Source organism: Sus scrofa, chromosome 5 (assembly GCF_054392235.1).
Source record: "Sus scrofa isolate SSC_HxYL_T2T_F1_AM1 chromosome 5, Sscrofa_HxYL_maternal_Yorkshire_Landrace_v2.0, whole genome shotgun sequence".
Lineage (NCBI taxonomy): Eukaryota > Metazoa > Chordata > Mammalia > Artiodactyla > Suidae > Sus > Sus scrofa.
This window is the reverse complement of record NC_139387.1, coordinates 26,041,842-26,060,613: the sequence shown is the minus strand read 5'-3', so window position 1 is coordinate 26,060,613 and position 18,772 is coordinate 26,041,842.

The following is an 18,772-nucleotide window of genomic DNA, read 5'->3' as shown; positions in this document are numbered from 1 at the left end:
AAAATATAAGTTATATGTGGAATATATGATATTTTTCTTTTTTTGTGTGTGTGTGTTTGTTGTTGTTGTTGTTGTTGTTATTGTTGCTATTTCTTGGGCCGCTCCCGTGGCATATGGAGGTTCCCAGGCTAGGGGTTGAATCGGAGCTGTAGCCACCGGCCTACACCAGAGCCACAGCAACGCGGGATCCGAGCCGCGTCTGCAACCTACACCACAGCTCACGGCAACACCGGATCGTTAACCCACTGAGCAAGGGCAGGGATCGAACCCGCAACCTCATGGTTCCTAGTCGGATTCGTTAACCACTGAGCCACGACGGGAACTCCGATATTTTTCTTTTTCTGTCTGATTTCACTTAGCATGATAATCCATAGGTCCATCCATGTTACTGCAAATGGCATTACTTCATTTTTTTTATTATAGTTGATTTGCAGTATTGTGTCCATTTCTGCTGTACAGCATAATGACCCAGCCATACATATATATGCATTCTTTTTTATGGCTGAATATTATTCCATTGTATGAATGTGCCATATCTTCTTTATCCATTCTTTGTCAATGGTATTTATGTTGCTTCCATGTCTTGGCTATTGTAAATAGTGCTGAACATTGGAGTACAGTATATTTTCAAATTATGATTTTCTTCAGATACATGCTCAGGAGTAGGATTACTGGATCACATGGTAGTTCTATTTTTTTTTTTTTAACAATCAAGCAAAGTCTTTATTAAAGGAAAGCAAATAGCTCCCAGGGTTGCTGGGAGGGGGGAGAAGAACCCCCTTCTTTATTGTCTTATAGGGATTTTTATTTCTTAAAGGTGGGGAGGGGCACCAATGTAGGGTCCAGAAAGATGTGGTTTTCTCCCATTGGCCTTGCTCAATTACCTATATTGGTTCTTGTCCAGTAGGGGGTTTAGGGTTAGAAATGTCCCTTGAGTTTTATGGTTTCTTTGTCCTTTTCTTCCCTTAGATTAAGTCACCTTTCCTCTCATTTATTTTCTATCAGTTGAGGCATGGGTAGAGATTCACATTTCCTATAGTAAACATAGTCTGTGGGGAATGCACAATTTGCTATAATAAAACAAGGCCTGTGGAGGTGTTATTCCCTGGAGCCCTTAAGCCACAAAGGTTAATCAATATCCATATCAAATGAATGTATCAGAGCCCAAGCTCCTGCACTAACTACCTGAGTTAATAGTCTATCTCATTACGAAATATTTTCTATCAGCGCAGCCAGCTTCCTCTTTATTGTCAGAAATCTGTATCCTCTGGTCACTAAAGTATCTAAACCTTTATTTTTTTTTCACTTAGACCCACAAACTTTTGCCCTGATTGCATTGCATACTATCCTTAACAGTTCCCAGACCCCCCCACCCTGCCCCAAATGACTCTGTCTCTTTCCTGGGCCTTTAGGAGAGCCTCAAGGCCCCAGGTCATCCCAGCTCCCAGACCCCCTCTGTCCCGTGCCCTCACCTACAAATCAGAGCCTTGTAGACCCCTCCCAGATCTGTGTTTGGATGTTTTTTGTTTTTGTTTTTGTTTGTCTTTTTCTAGAGCCACACCTGCGGCATATGGAGGTTCCCAGGCTAGGGGTCTAATCGGAGCTGTAGTCCCTAGCCTACACCAGAGCCACAGCAACGCGGGAACTGAGCCACGTCTGTGACCTATGCCGCAGCTCACGGCAACGCTGGATTCTTAATCCACTGAGCAAGGGATCGAACCTGCAACCTCATGATTCCTAGTCGGATTCGCTAACCACTGAGCCACGACAGGAACTCCTGTGTTTGAATGTATGTCCCAGGCCTTCAGACCACCTTCTCAGAGCATCACTGTTGTCAGTGTCTGCAGCTCCCAGCTCTTAGGAGCTCTGGTGGTACTTGTCTTCCCTCCACCTGCTCCCAGACCAGTAGTTCTATTTTTAGCTTTTTGAGGAACCGCCGTACTGTCTTCCATAGTGGTTGTATCAGTTTATATTCCGACCATCAGTGTAGGAGGGTTCCCTTTTCTCCACACCCTCTTCTGCATTTACTGTTTGTAAACTTTCTGATGATGGCCCTTCTGGCTGGTATGAGGTGATATTTCATTGAAAATTTGATTTGCATTTTTCTAATAATTGGCAGTGCTGATCCCCTTTTCATGTGTTTCTTGGCCATCTGTATATCTTCTTTGGAGAAATGTCTGTTTAGATCTTCTGCCCAGTTTTTGATTGAGTCATTTTTTTGATATTGAGTTACTTGTGTTCTTGTATGTTTTAGGGAGTAATCCTTTGTTAGTTGCTTTGTTTGTAGATATTTTCCCATTCTGTGAATTGTCTTTTTGTTTCGTTTATGGTTTCCTTTGCTATGCAAAACCTTGTAAGTTTAATTAGATCCCATTTGTTTATCTTGGTTTTTATTTCCATAACTCTGGGAGGTGGATCTGAAAAGATACTACTGTGATTTATGTCAAAGAGCATTCTGTGTATGTTTTCTTTTTGTTTGTTTGTTTTTTGTTTTTTGTCTTTTGTCTTTTTGTTGTTGTTGTTGTTGTTGCTATCTCTTGGGCCGCTCCCGCGGCATATGGAGGTTCCCAGGCTAGGGGTTGAATCGGAGCTGTAGCCACCGGCCTATGCCAGAGCCACAGCAATGCGGGATCCGAGCCGCGTCTGCAACCTACACCACAGCTCACAGCAACACCGGATCATTAACCCACTGAGCAAGAACAGGGACCCAACCCGCGACCTCATGGTTCCTAGTCGGATTCGTTAACCACTGCGCCACGACGGGAACTCCTGTTTTCTTCTAAGAGTTTTATAGTATCCAGTCTTATGTTTAGGTCTTTAATCCATTTGGAGTTTATTTTTGTGTATGGTATTAGAGAATGTTCTAATTTCATTCTTTTATGTGTAGCTGTCCAGTTTTCCCAGCACCATTTATTGAAGAGTCTGTCTTTTCTCCATTGTGTATTCTTGCTCCTTTGTTGAAGATTAGTTGACCATGAGTGTGGGGGTTTATTTCTGGACTTTTTATCCTTTTCCATTGATCTATATTTCTGTTTTATGCCAGTCCATTACTGTTTTGATAACTGTAGCTTTGTAATATATTCTCTCTCCTTTTTTTTTCTTTTGTCTTTTTGTCTTTTTGCCTTTTCTAGGGCCGCTCCCACAGCATATGGAGGTTCCCAGGCCAGGGGTCTAATCAGAGCTGTAGCCGCCAGCCTACACCAGAGCCACAGCAATGTGGGATTGGAGCCATGTCTGCGACCTACACCACAGCTTACGGCAACACTAGATCCTTAACCCACTGAGCAAGGCCAGGGATTGAACCCAAAACCTCATGTTTTCTAGTCAGATTTGTCAACCACTGTGCCATGACAGGAAGTCCTGTAGTATATTCTGAAGTCAGGGAGCTTTATTCCTCCAGCTCCATTTTTCTTTCTTAGGATTACTTTGGCTATTTGAGGTCTTTTGTGGTTCTATAGAAATTTTAAAATTTCTTGTTCTAGTTCTCTGAAAAATTCCATTGGTAATTTGATAGGGATTTCACTGAATCTGTAGATCACCTTAGGTAATATAGTCATTTTGTTGATATTTATTCTTCCAATCTAAGAACATGGTATATCCTTCCATTTATTTGTTCATCTTTGATTTCTTTCATCAATGTCTTATAGTTCTCAGAATACTGTCTTTCATCTCCTTAGGTAAGTTTATTCCTAGGTATTTTATTCTTTTTGATGTGGTGGTAAATGGGATTATTTCCTTAATTTCTCTTTCTGATCTTGTATTGTTGGTGTATATAAATGCAAGAGATTTCTGTGTATTAATTTTGTATCCTCCAACTTTAATGAATTCATTGAGTTCTAGTAGTTTTCTTATAGCATCTTTAGGATTTTTTATGTGCAGTATCATGTCTTCTGCGAACAGCAAGAGTTTTACTTCTTTTCCAAATTGGATTTCTTTTATTTCTTTTTCTTCTCTGATTGCTGTGGCTAGGACTTCCAAACTATGTTAAATAACAGTGAGTCTAATAAATCTCTACTGTGTGTTTCCATTTTTTCTTATTATAAACTGTGTTGTTGTGCAAATTGATGAAAAAACTCACAGCCACAAGATTTCTATGTCAAAATTATGGATAGTTTTTTAGATTTTGGATGTGTTTTGCCGTATTGCTTTACAGAGATTACAAGTTAATGTACTGTATCAAAAAAGTATAAATATTATTGAACAATGGGCAGAGGATGGGAACAGAGAAGAGAGACTAGAAAGGAAAGCTTCTGTTGGAAAGCTTAAGTCAATCTATATAATAAAGGCCTAGAATGGAGGGAATGGAAGAAGGAGTAGAGAAGGAAGAAGGCACTTGTTGAGTAAGAGGAGGTGTTGCTGAGGATAAGGAACTAAAAAGCTATCAGAAAGACTTAAGAGAGAAGCAATAATTGATGGGACTAACTCACTGAGAGGATTAGAAGGAAAGAAACATAAACTTGGAGGAAAAGCCATTTAGAATGAATAAGGAGGCATAAGGCAGGAACCTGAGGTAATGCCACCCTTAAGTTCTGGAATTCTTGGTGGAAAAGACTATAATTCCTAATCCTATATATCTGGAGTAAACCAAAATTCAAAAAGATGCATGTGGAGTTCCCGTCGTGGTGCAGTGGTTAACGAATCCGACTAGGAACCATGAGGTTGCGGGTTCGGTCCCTGCCCTTGCTCAGTGGGTTAACGATCCGGCATTGCCGTGAGCTGTGGTGTAGGTTGCAGACGCGGCTCGGATCCCGCGTTGCTGTGGCTCTGGCGTAGGCCGGTGGCTCCAGCTCCGATTGGACCCCTAGCCTGGGAACCTCCATATGCCGCGGGAGCGGCCCAAGAAATAGCAACAACAACAACAACAACAACAAGAGACAAAAAAAAAAAAAAAAAAAAAAAAAGATGCATGTATTCCAATGTTCATTGCAACACTACTTACAATAGCCAATACATGGAAGCAACCTAAATATCCTTCAAAAGAGGAATGGATAAAGGAAATGTGGTATATTTATATGATAGAATACTACTCAGCCATAAAAATGAATGAAATAATGTCATTTTCAGCAACATGAATGGACCTAGAGGTTATCATACTAGGTGAAGTAAGCCAGACAGAGAAAAATAAACATCATATGATATTACTTATATGTGGAATCTAAAAAAATGATACAAATGAACTTACAAAACAGAAATAGGCTTACAACATAGAACACAAACTTAGATTTACCAAAAGGGAAGGGAGAAGGGATAAATTAGGAGTTTTGGAGTAACATAAACACACTACTATATATAAAACAGTTAACCAACAAGGATCTACTACATAGCATGGAGAACTATACTTAATATTTTTATACTTAATATTTTTAATAACCTATATTATTAGGTTATTAAAAATAAAAATAATCTGAAAAAATATATATATATATCTGAATTGCTTTGCTGTACACCTGAAAATAACACAACATTGTAAATCAACTGTATGTCATTTAAAAATAAATGATAAAATTAAGCTTTTTTAAAGAAGAATTCCTTCTTAAAATTCCTTTGAGAAAAAAGAAGGAAAGGGTGAATCAGAGTACTGAGGGGAGTCAAAGAGTATAGCTGCTAAGGAATCTGAGAATAAGTTGATTAGGGACATGAAAATTACTGTGGAGCTGGGTAGTAACCAACCCCCATATTGACCCAATGTCAGATTTCATGACTCTTCATGTGCATTATTCTCAGGTTTTTTACTCCACTATTTTTGGTTCTCATTTTGCTCACATCACCCCATCCCCCAAGTTGGTGTTGCTTAGTAACAAGAGGGAAATTTGCAAATAGGAAGCGTTCCCCTCACTAGGAAAGGAAGAGTGGGATAATAAATCAGCTTCCCCATCCTTTTAGTGTACTGCACAAATGTACCACATTGGTTTCATGCCACCCAGACCAGCAAAGCTGACATGTATAGAGATAGGTAGGAGCAAAGAAGGAAAGCAGGGGCTACCAGTGGCAGCCACACAGCAGAAGCAATCATGGTCCACAGTGACCTGCTCTCCGTAAAAACCTAGCAGTGTTCCTCACAGACACCACCATCACCCCCCGCCCGGAGATTTCATCAGCTTTTATCCTCCTGATCCTAGTACTACCACTTGACTCAAGTCACAGCACACTCCAGAGTACCCCCACCTGCAGGTAAAAAGTCTCCCTTTACTAAAGTCAGCCTACAAAGTCTAGAAGAGATGACTGCTTCTTCACATGCACACACAAGGCCATAAGGATCACAAAAAATCAGGGAAGTATGACTCCACCATAGGATTACAATAAACCTCCAGTAACTGGCCCAAAGAAATGCAGATGCAGGAATTACCCAACAAATAATTCAAAAGAGTTGTTCTAAAGATATTCAGATTGCTGCACAAGAACATAGATAAATGATTTAGTGATATTAGAAAAATAATGCAAGAAAAAAATGAGAAGTTCAACAAAGAAATAACATAAAAAGGAACAAAACAAAATTTGAAGCTGAGGAATATGATGATTGAACTAAATAATTTGATAGAGAGCTCCAGTAACAGACTTAAGCTAAAGAAAAATTAGATAATATTCAAGAGGAATCAATTGAAATTTTCCAGGGAAGCGGAAGTGGCTCAGTGGAAACAAATCTGACTAGTATTCTTGAGGATGTAGGTTCGATCCCTGGCCTTGCTTAGTGGGTTAAGGATCCAGCATTGCCATGAGCTGTGGTATAGGTCACAAGATACAGCTTGGATCCCGTGTTATTGTGGCTGTGGCAGAGGCTGGCAGCTACAGCTCTGATTCAACTCCTAGCCTGGGAACCTCCATATACTGTGGGCAGGGCCGTAGAAAAACAAAAACAAAAAAAAAGGTATTTTCCAGAGAAGCAAAAAGCAAAAATATGTTTTAACCTCTGGACAAGCCTCACCCACCAGCAGGCAGACTTGAACTCTAGAATGGTAGCCATCCACACCAAACCAGCCCACCCACAAGTAGGCCAGCGTCAGTTCTTTGGCTGGGCCCCAGCCTTGCATGCCAGTGATAGCCTCAGAACCAGCCTTACCCACCACTGGGTGTACAACAAGCCCAAGACAACAACAGCCCCACATTCTGAGGGCCCAAGGCAGAGTCTGGCAACCAACCAGATGAGAGGCCAGCCAAGCCTACCAGACTGCCCACAGTAGTCAGCCCACCACAACAAGAGGACCCATGTGGTCCACATGGGAAGCATCCCTAGAGCATGTAGCTCTGGTGACAAGAAGAAAGTATGTTGCTGGGATACATAGGACCTCTCTTACAAAATACTATTTCTGCAAGGTCAGGAAATATAACCAACCTACCAGATATATAAAATCAAAAACAGCAAATTAGGCAAAATGAGGGAACAAGATAAAACCCGAGAAAAAGAAGAACTAAGTGAATGGAGATAGGCAGTCTTCCCAAGAAAGGGTTCAAAGTAATGTTCATAAGTAATGATCATAATCAGATAAAGCAGAAAAATAGATGCACAGAGCAAGAAATTAGAAGTTTAGAAGTTTTTAAGAGTTAGAAAATATAAAGAACAACCAAACGTATATGAAGAGTATAATAACAAATGAAAAATACACTAGAAGGAATCAATAGTAGACTAAATGATGCAGAGGAACAAATCAGCAAGCTGGAAGACAGAGTAGTGGAAATCAGTGACACTGAACAGAAAAAGGGAAAAGAATAAAAAGAAAGGACAATTTAAAAGGCATCTAGGAGAAGATCAAACATATGAATATTCACATTATAGGGTTCCCAGAAGGAGAAGAAAGAAAAGGGGATAGAGAAACATTTGAAGACATAATGGGAAATTTCCCTAACCTGGGAAAGGAAACAGACCTCCAAGTCCAGAAAGCACAGAGAGTCCCAAACAGGATCACTCCAAAGAGGAATACCTCAAGACATATTGTGGTTAAAATGGCAAAAATTAAAGAGAAGATTAAAAGCAGCAAAGGAAAACCAACAAGTTACATACAAGGAAATTCCCCTCATGCTATAAACTGACTTTTCAGCAGAAACTCTGCAGGCCAGAAGGGAGTGGCACATGATATATTCAAAATGATGCAAGGGATAAACCTACAACTAAGAATATTCCACCTAGCAAGGCTGTCACTCATATTTGATGGACAGATGAAAAGTTTTACAGGGAGTTCCCGTCGTGACGCAGCGGTTAACGAATCCGACTAGGAACCATGAGGTTGCGGGTTTGGTCCCTGCCCTTGCTCAGTGGGTTAACGATCCGGCGTTGCCGTGAGCTGTGGTGTAGGTCGCAGATGCTGCTCGGATCCTGAGTTGCTGTGGCTCTGACGTAGGCTGGCAGCTACAGCTCCGATTCGACCCCTAGCCTGGGAACCTCCATATGCCGCAGGAGCGGCCCAAGAAATGGCAAAAAAAAAAAAAAAAAAAAAAAAGTTTTACAGATAAGCAGAAGCTAAAAGAGTTTAGCACCATCAAACCAGCGTTACAAGAAATATTACAGGGATTTCTCTCAGTGAAAAGAAAGGCCACAACTATAAATATAAAGTTATGAAAGGAAAAAGTTTATCAGTAAAAGAAATCTGCAGTAAATGTAGTAAATCTTCCATATACTGAGCTAGTAAGAAGATTAAGAGACAAAAGTAATATAATCATTTACATCTACAATAAGCAGTTATGGGATTCACAAAACAAGTGTAAAAACAATGTCAAAAACAGTATTCTTGAGAGGGTGAAAATGTAAATGTATAGTTCTTAAAGTGCATTTGAAATTAAGAGATTAGCAACTTAAAAATAATCGTGTGTGTGTGTGTATATATATGTATACATGTATATATATACAAATACAATTCCATATAGAAACCTCTTATTAACCACAAACCAAAAATCTATAGTAGGGAGCTCCATATGCTGTGGGAGCGGCCCAAGAAAATGCAAAAAAAAAAATCTGTAGTAGGTACACACATGTAAAAAAAAAAAAAGGAGAAAGGAATTCAAAAATAGCACTAAAGATAGTCATCAAATCACAAGAGAAGAGAACAAAAGAAGAAAGGAACAAAAAAGATCTACAAAAACAACCCTAAAACAACTAACGAAGTGCAAATAAGAATATACATATTAATAATTACTTTAAATGTAGCTGGACTAAATAATAAATGCTCCAATAAAAAGACACAGAATGGCTGAGTGGATATGAAAACAAGATCCATGTATATGCTGCTTACAAGAGACTCACTTCATATCTAAAGACAAACACAGACTGAAAGGAGATGGAAAAAGATATTCCATGAAAATAGAAATCAAAATAAAGCTGGAGTAACAATACTCATATCAGACAAAAGAGACTTTAAAATAAAGACTGTTATAAGAGACAAAGAAGGACATTACACAGTGATCAGGGGATCAATCCAAGAAGATATAGCAGTAGTAAATATATACTCACCCAACATAGGATCACCTAAATATATAAAGCAAGTATTAACAGTCAAAGGGAAAAATTGACAGTAACACATTAATAGTAGGGGACATTAACACCCACTTACATCAATGGACTAGAAATCATCTACAAGAAAAAAAAACTGCAGAAAAACACAAACACATGGAGGCTAAACAGTATGCTGCTAACCAACCAATAGGTCACTGAAGAAATCAAAGAGGAAATCAAAGAATACCTGAAGACAAATGAAAACGAAAACTCAGTAATATAAATTCTATGGGACACAGAAAAAATAGTTCCAGGAGTGAAGTTTATAGACTATAAGCCTACCTCAGAACAGAAGAAAAACTCAGATAAACAACCTAACCTTACCATAAAGCAAATAGAGAAAGAACAAACAAAACCCAAATTTAGTAGAAGGAAAAAATAATAAAAATAAGAGTGGAAATAAATAAAGACTAAAAAATAAAAAAGATCAGGCAGGGTTTCCTACTGTAGGGCAGTAGATTAATGACCTGGCTCACCTCTATGGCATTGCCAATTCAATCCCCAGCCCATCACAGTGGGTTAAGTATCTAGTGTTGCCACAGCTGTGGAATAGATGTGGCTTGGATTTGACCCCTGGCTCAGGAGATTCCATATGCTGCAGGTGTGGCCAAGAAAGAAAAAAAAAAAAAAATCAATGAAACAAAGAGCTGGTTCTTTGAAAATATAAACAAAATTGGTAAACTTTTATCCAGACTCATCAAGAATAAAAAAGATAAATTCCTCTTGTGGCTCAATGAGATAAGAACCCAATACAGTGTCCATGAGGATGCGGATTTGATCCCTGACCTCACTCAGTGGATTAAGGATCTGGTGTTGCTGCAAGCTGTGGTGTAGGTCACAGATGCAGCTTGGATCCCACATTGCTGTGGCTGTGGCATAGGCCTGCAGCTGCAGCTCCAGTTCTTCCCCTAGCCCAGGAACTTCCATGTGCTGCTGGTGCAGCCTTAAAAAGAAAAAAGAAAGAATAAAGAGGGCCCAAATAAATAGAATCAAATTTAAAAGAAGCTACAACAGACACCATAAAGCATGATAAGAGATTATTATGATTATATGCCAGTAAAATGGACAGCCTATAAGAATCAGACAATTTCCTAGAAATTTAAAACCTCTCAAGACTAAATCAAGAAGAAATAGAAATTTTTAACAGACTGATCATCAGGAGTGAAATTGAATCAGTAATAATAATAATAAAACCCTCCCTCAAAAGAAAAGTCTGGAACCAGCTGGCTTCACAGGTGAATTCTACCAAACATTTATAGAAGAAATAACACCTATATTTCTCAAGCTATTCTAAAAATTTTCAGAAGAAGGAAAGCTTCCAAATGTCTTCCACAAAGCCAATATCACTGTAATAATAAAACCAAACAAAGACACCACAAAAAGCAAAAATGACAGGCCAATCATTGATGAACATAGGTGCAAAAAATCCTGGAGAATATGTCAGCAAACCAATTTCAACAATACATTAAAAGGAGTATATACCATGAACAAATGGGATTTATCTGAGTGATGCAAAGATAGTTCAATATCTGCAAATCAATGTGATATATGCCACATTAACAAAATTAAGACTAAGTAACATCATCGTAATGAAAGCATAAAAAGCTTTTGACGGAGTTCCCGTCGTGGCGCAGTGGTTAACGAATCCGACTAGGAACCATGAGGTTGCGGGTTCGATCCCTGCGCTTGCTCAGTGGGTTAACGATCCGGCGTTGCCGCGAGCTGTGGTGTAGGTTGCAGACGCGGCTCGGATCCCGCGTTGCTGTGGCTCTGGTGTAGGCCGGTGGCTACAGCTCCGATTGGACCCCTAGCCTGGGAACCTCCATATGCCGCGGGAGCGGCCCAAAGAAATAGCAAAAAGACAAAAAAAAAAAAAAAAGCTTTTGACAAAATTCAACATCCATCTAGAGAGATTAAAACTCTCTAGAAAGCAAATATAGAGGGAACAAATCTTAGCATATATATTTATATATTTCTGGCAATATTTATCATAAATTTCAACATGTAGAATTCTAGTATTAGCTGTTGCCAAACTGTTCCAGCAACCGTGTAAAATGATGCCATTTCCTCTTATACTTAAAATTATTAATATTTTAAAACTGCCACTCAGAGGTTCTAAAAGATATCTCATTGCTTTAGTTTGCTTTGATAATTTTTAAGTCTAGGAATATTTTATACATTTATTAGAAATCGATGTTTTCTATTTTGTGCTATTAAAATCCTTTGCCTATTTTTCTATCAGATTTTTGATTACTGATTTGTAGTCATTTTATTTTATTTTTTATATTGAGTATATATTAATATGTATTCAGGTTTTATGTATTTATTTTTATTGAAGTATAGTAATTTTACAAGGCTATGATAATTTCTGCTGTACAATAAAGTAGCCCAGTCATACATATTCACATATTCATTCTCTCCGATTCTTTTCCCACATAGATTATCATAGAATGCTGGGTAGAGTTCTCTATGCTATACAGCAGATTCCCACTGGTGAAACGTTCCATATACCCCAGTGTGCATATGCCAGTCTCAAACCTTTAATCCTTCCCTCCGACTCTCCACCTGTCCCCTTTGGTAACCGTAAGTTTTTCAGTCTGTGAGTCTGTTTCTGTTCTGCAAATAAATTCATTCATATCCTTTTTTTTTTTTTAAGATTCCACTTAAAAGTGGAAAAGTTCTGACTAACTTCACTTAATATGAATAGTTTCTAGGTCCACCCATGTTGCTACCAGTGGCATTATTTCATTCTTCTTTATGGTTGAGTAATATTGCATTGTATATATGTACCACATCTTCTTTATCCAGTCCTCTGCTAATGGACATTTATTCCTCTATGGCTTGGCTGTTGTAAATAGTGCTGCAGTGAACATTGGAGCACATGTATCTTTTCAAATTATGGTGTTCTCTGAATAGATGCCCAGGAGTGGAATTGCCAGATCATGTGGTATTTTTCATTTTTTTGAGGAACCTCCATACTGTTTTCTATAATGCTTGCACACAATGGGAACTCCCTCACATATCTTTTTTTTTTTTAATTTTCTTATTATAGTTGATTTACAATGTTCTGTCAATTTCTGCTATACAGCAAAGTGACCCAGTTATACATACATAAACCTTTTTTTCTTATTATCCTCCATCATGTTTCATCACAAGTGATCAGATATAGTTCCTTGGGCTGCACAGCAGAATCTCATTGCTTATCCCTTCCAAATGCAATAGTTTGCATCCACATACCATCTTTTTTTTTTTTTTTTTTTGTCTTTTTAGGGCCACACTCGCAGCATATGGAGGTTCCCAGGCTAGAAGTTGAATCAGAGCTGTAGCAGCTGGCCTATGCCACAGCCACAGCAATGCCAGATCCGAGCCACGTCTTTGACCTATACCACAGCTCATGGCAATGTCGAATCCTTAACCCACTGAGCAAGACCAGGAATCGAACCTTTGTTCTCTGGATACCAGTCAGATTCATTTCCACTGAGCCACTACGGGAACTGCACACAAATCTTTTCTAATTATGGTTTTCTTTTGGTAGATTCCCAGGAGTGGGATTGCTGGGTCATATGGTAGTTCTATATTTAATTTTTTAAGGATCCTCCATACTGTTCTCCATAGTGGTTGTACCAATTTACATTCCCACCAACAATGTAAGAGGGTCTCCTTCTTTCCACAGCCTCTCCAGCATTTATTGTTTGTAGACTTTTGATAATGGCCATTCTGCCTGGCGAGAAATGGTACCTCATAGTAGTTTCGATTTGCATTTCTCTAATAATTAGTGGTATTGAACATTTTTCATGTGTTGCTTGCCCATCTGTGTGTCTTTTTTTTCTAATTATTATTTTTTATTACTCAATGAATTTATTACATTTATAGTTGTACAGTGATCATCACAATCCAGTTTTATAGCATTTCCATCCCACAACCCAAGCACATCCCCCCACCACCCAAACTGTCTCCATTGGAGACCATAAGTTTTTCAAAGTCTGTGAGTCAATATCTGTTCTGCAAAGAAGTTCATTCTTTCCTTTTTTCAGATTCCACATGTCAGTGAAGGCATTTGATGTTGGTGTCTCATTGTATGGCTGACTTCACTTAGCAGGGTAATCTCTAGGTCCATCCATGTTGCTAAAAATGCTGGTATTTCGTTCCTTTTAATGGCTGAGTAATATTCCATTGTGTATATGTAGCACATCTTCTTGATCCACTCCTCTGTCAATGGACATTTAGGTTGTTTCCATGTCTTGGCTATTGCAAATAGTGCTGCAGTGAACATTGGAGTACATGTGTCTTTGCGAGTCATGGTTTTCTCTGGATAGATGCCCAGGAGTGGGATTGCTGGATCAAATGGTAGTTCTATGTTTAGTTTTCTGAAGCATCTCCATACTGTTTTCCACAGTGGTTACACCAATTTACAATCCCACCAACAGTGTACTAGGGTTCCTTTTTCTCCACACCCTCTCCAGCACTTATTGTTTGTAGACGTTTTGATGATGGCTGTTCTGGCTGGTGGAAGGTGGTACCTCATGGTGGTTTTGATTTGCATTTCTCTCATAATAAGTGATATCAAACATCTTTTCATGTGTTTTGGCCAGCTGTATGTCTTCTTTGGAGAACTGTCTGTTTGGATCTTCTGCCCATTTTTGGATGGGGTTGTTTGTTTTTTTGGTATGGAGCTGCAGAAGGTGTTTATAAATTTTGGAGATGAATCCCTTGTCAGTGGATTCACTTGCAAAGATTTGCTCCCATTCTGTGGGTTGTCTTTTCGTTTTGTTTAGGGTTTTCTTTGCTGTGCAGAAACTTTTAAGTTTAATTAAGTCCCATGTGTTTATTTTGTTTTTACTGTCATTACTCTAAGAGGTGGGTCTGAGAAGATGTTGCTGTCGTTTAGGTCGGAGAGTGTTTGGCCTAAGTTTTCCTCTAAGAGTTTGATAGTATCTGGTCTTATATCTAGGTCTTGAATCCATTTTGAGTTTCTTTTTGTATATGGTGTTAGGGAGTGTTCTCATTTCATTCTTTTCCATGTGGCTGTCCAGTTTTCCCAGCACCACTTATTGAACAAGCTGTCCTTTCTCCATTGTATATTCTTGCCTCCTTTGTCATAGGTGAGTTGGCTGTAGGTGTGTGGGTTGAATTCTGGGCTTTCTGTCCTGTTCCACTGATGTATATTTCTGTCTTTGTGCCAGTACCATACGGTTTTGATGATTGTTGCTTTGTAGTATAGTTTGAAGTCTGGGAGCCTGATTCCTCCAGCTCCATTTTTCTTTTTCAGGATGTCTTTGGATATTCTGGGTCTTTTGTGTTTCTAAACAAACTTTAAAATATTTTGTTCAAGTTCTGTGAAAAATGTCCTTGGTAATTTGATAGGTTTGCATTGAATCTGTAGATTGCCTTTGGTAGTATAGTCATTTTGATAATATTAACCCTTCCAAGAAATGTGCCAGTAAATTACTGTTTTGATAAGTGTAGCTTTGTAGTATAGTCTGAAGTCAGAGAGCCTGATTCCTCCAGCTCCATTTTTCTTTCTCAGGATTGCTTTGGCTATTCGGGGTCTTTTGTGTTTCCAGACAAACTTTAAAATATTTTGTTCTCTATGAAAAATGCCATTGGTAATTTGATAAGGATTGCATTGAAGCTGTAGATTGCCTTGGGTAGTATAGTCATTTTGACAATAACGATTTTTCCAATCCAAGAGCATGGTATATCTTTCCATCTGTTTTCTTTCATCATTGTCTTATAGTTTTCAGAGTACAGGTCTTTTGTCTCTAATTTAGGTTGGTTTATTCCTACATATTTTTTTTTATGTGATGGTAAATGTGATGGTTTCTCTAATTTCTCTTTCTGACCTTTCATTGTTAGTATATAGAAATGCAGTCTATTTCTGTGTATTAATTTTGTATCCTACAACTTTACCAAATTCATTGATGAACTCTAATAGTTCTCTGGTAGCATCTTTAGGATTTTCTAGGTACAGTATCACTATGCAAACAGTGATAGTTTTACTTCTTCCTTTCCAATTTGGCTTCCTTTTACTTCTTTTTCTTCTCTGATTTCTGTGTCTAGGACTTCCAAAACTATGTTGAATAGAAGTGGCAAGAGTGAACATCCTTGTCTTGTTCCTGATCTTAGCAGGAATTCTTTCAGCATTTCACCTTGAGAATGATGTTAGCTGTGGGTTTGTCTATAATCACTCTTTTAAAATAATAGATATCATCTTATATGTTGCAAATTTCTACGTTTCATCTTTTAACTTAAGGTACATTTTATAATAGAATTTTTCATTTATATGTTATTAAGTCTCTTAATTGCCTTTGTAACTTTTGAATTTCTGTAATGTTTAAAAAGGCTTTCCCTGATCAAAATATTTTAAAATGTCTTTAGATATCTTCCCCTAATACTGACCTAAAACAAATGGACTGATTGGATTGTGATGATCATTGTACAACTATAAATGTAATAAATTCATTGAATAATAAAAAAATAATAAGAAAAAAAATAAAACAAATGGACTTCCAAGATATTTCTCTGGCAAAAAAAAAAAAAAATGGATATTTGGGATCAGAAGAAAGTTGTAACTCAGGGTCTGCAAATATAGAAAACCACATGCAAGTCCCCACATGTCAAAGGAGGATAACACTTTTTATAGAGAGAAAATGAAGTTGGAAGGGCTACAGTAAACAAAGAGTTTATAGCTTTTCATTGGTTGAGTCTTTACTAGGAGAAAGAGTATTTCTTCTTCCTATTGGGCTCTGCTATTGTCACAGGGCATGAAAACTCCCCATTCTGGTCTCTTGCCTCTATTTAATTGAGATTTCTGTTTAATTTTTTTACATTTTTCTCTTTTGATCAGAATTTTCCTCTGAAAGCATCACTGATCAAGAGTCATGTTTTCCAGTTTCTGCAGCTTTTGTGTCCCTCATCTCTGAGAAGAACTTTTCCAGGGTGTAGAGTCTCATGTTGGAGGTAAAATGCACATATATGAAACCTATTGAAGTCAAATATGAGTAACAAGGAGGGGTAGGAGGGAAAACTCTTAGGCGCTTTTTACCTAAACTCCATGTTATCAAGAAAATAGACATTGGAGAGAATCTGAAACCTTGTGTCATCATCAAAGGTTTGGCAGTAAGCTTCCAATAGGTCTGACGCAGATATCTTGGGAAAGCTGTCTCATCAGATGTCATCTGCTTCAATTCCAGGATATCTTTACTTTCAGGTCACAGATGACATGCAGGTCCAATCAGGGTTTGGTGTTTTCTTGAGGTGTGTCACATGAATGTGAGAGTTTCTTCCTTAATGTTTGATGGCACAGGATTGGTTAACAGTAAAGGGCCTCTCACTCTTTGCAACTTGTGATGCTTAAAGTCTTTGTCTCCTGAGAGTCCACTGTGAAAATACTGCTCCACCAAAATATGGTTATTTTTAATAGAATCAATTAGGCCTTTGCAATACTGGAGTATCTCTCCTTTTATCAGTTGTGTGTCAAAATAAGCAGGAGACAAAAGAATTGGGCATCCTGTGACTATTTTAAAGGGTGAGAGTTTATGAGTTCCAAAAGGTGGATCTGAGATATAAAAGGACCAATAGCAGTGCTTTTGGCTAAGGTATTTGGTGGGCTTCTACAAATTTTGTCAAATGAATCTTAATAATATTGTTGGTGCACTCAACAAAACCAGAGGATTGAGGGTAGTAAGAGCAGTAAAAGTGCTGTAAAACTGGCCAAACAGTGCAAACTTGTCAAAGTGCCTGGCCAGTGAAATAGGCTCATCAGTCACTATGAAGTTCAAGAGGAGTTCCCCAGGTAGGGATAATCTTTTCCAAATGGAATTTATCCACAGAAGAGGCAGTAGCCTGCTTGAAAGGGAAGGCTTCAGTCCAGTGTGAAAACACACAGATCATGACTAAGACATATTTATATCCATTAGACATAGGAAGTTGTAGGAAGTCCATTTGCCAGATCTCGCATGGTCCATTAGGCCATTTAAAATGTCAGAGAGCAAGCCAAGCACACAGTTAAGTGGGTACTAAACCCTGTCCACCAGCAGGTTGGCACCAGCCTCAAGTCCCCCCGGCCATGCAGCCAGCCCTGCCTCCAGCATGCCCACAGTAGTCAGCTCTTCCACAGCAGGAGCCCATGCAGCCACACAGGGACACCCTTAGAGCATGTAGCTCTGGCCCTCAAAGGACATCTCCCTACGTAAGGCCACTTCTCCAAGCTTGAGAAATGTAACCAACCTACTCAATACTTAGAAATAAAAACAGAGAATTAGGAAAGATGAGAAAGCAGAGGAGTATGTTCCAAATGAGAGAAGAAGACAAAACCACAGAAGAATTGTGGAGTTAAGTGGAGTTAAGTCATCTACCCAGTAAAGACTTTAAGGTAATGATCATAAAGATGTTCAACTAACTTGGAAAAAGAATGAATAAACAATTGAGACATTTAACAAAGAGTTAGAAAATATAAGAACCAGACAGAGCTGAATAATATAATAATTAAAACTAAAAATACGCTAGAAGGAATCAATAGTAGATTAAATAATACAAAGGAATGGATCAGTGAACTTGAAAACAGAGTAGAGGAAATCCCCCAAGCTGACGGAGAACATGTCTACTTTCAGCATAAATATTGGACTCTTTGTCCTTGGCTAGGCTAAAGTACAGGCCTGTGTAAGAACATACAATTAAGCTTACTGGGCCAAAGCTGCCATTAGATAAAGATATTGCCTTAACAACATCAAAACGAGTTGCAGTAGCATACCAAGCACAATATTTGCCATTGTCACCTTTTAAGAAAGAACCATCAATGAACCATAAGAAGTCAATGTTAGGAGTTCCCGTCATGATACAGTAGAAACGAATCCAACTAGTATCCATGAGGTTGCAGGTTCAATCCCTGGCCTCGCTCAGTGGGTTAAGGATCTAGCATTGCTGTGAGCTGTGGTATAGGTTGTAGATGTGGCTCGGGTCCTGCATTGCTGCTTCTGTGGTGTAGGCCAGCAGCTGTAGCTCTGCTTTGACCCCTAGCCTGGAACCTCTATATGCCATGGGCGTAGCCCTAAAAAGCAAATTAATTAATTAATTAATTAAAATTTTAAAAACATTTAAAAAAAGAAGTCAGTGTTACCTAAATGAATTTCCTAGAGATCGTCACAGAGTCAGATGATCCATCAGCATTAAGAAATTGTGAGGAAAAAAATAAATATAAATAAGTTAATAAAAATGTTTTAAAAAGGAGTTCCCTGGTGGCCTAGCAGGTTAAGGATTCAGCATTGTCTTTGCTGTGGCCTGGGTCACTGC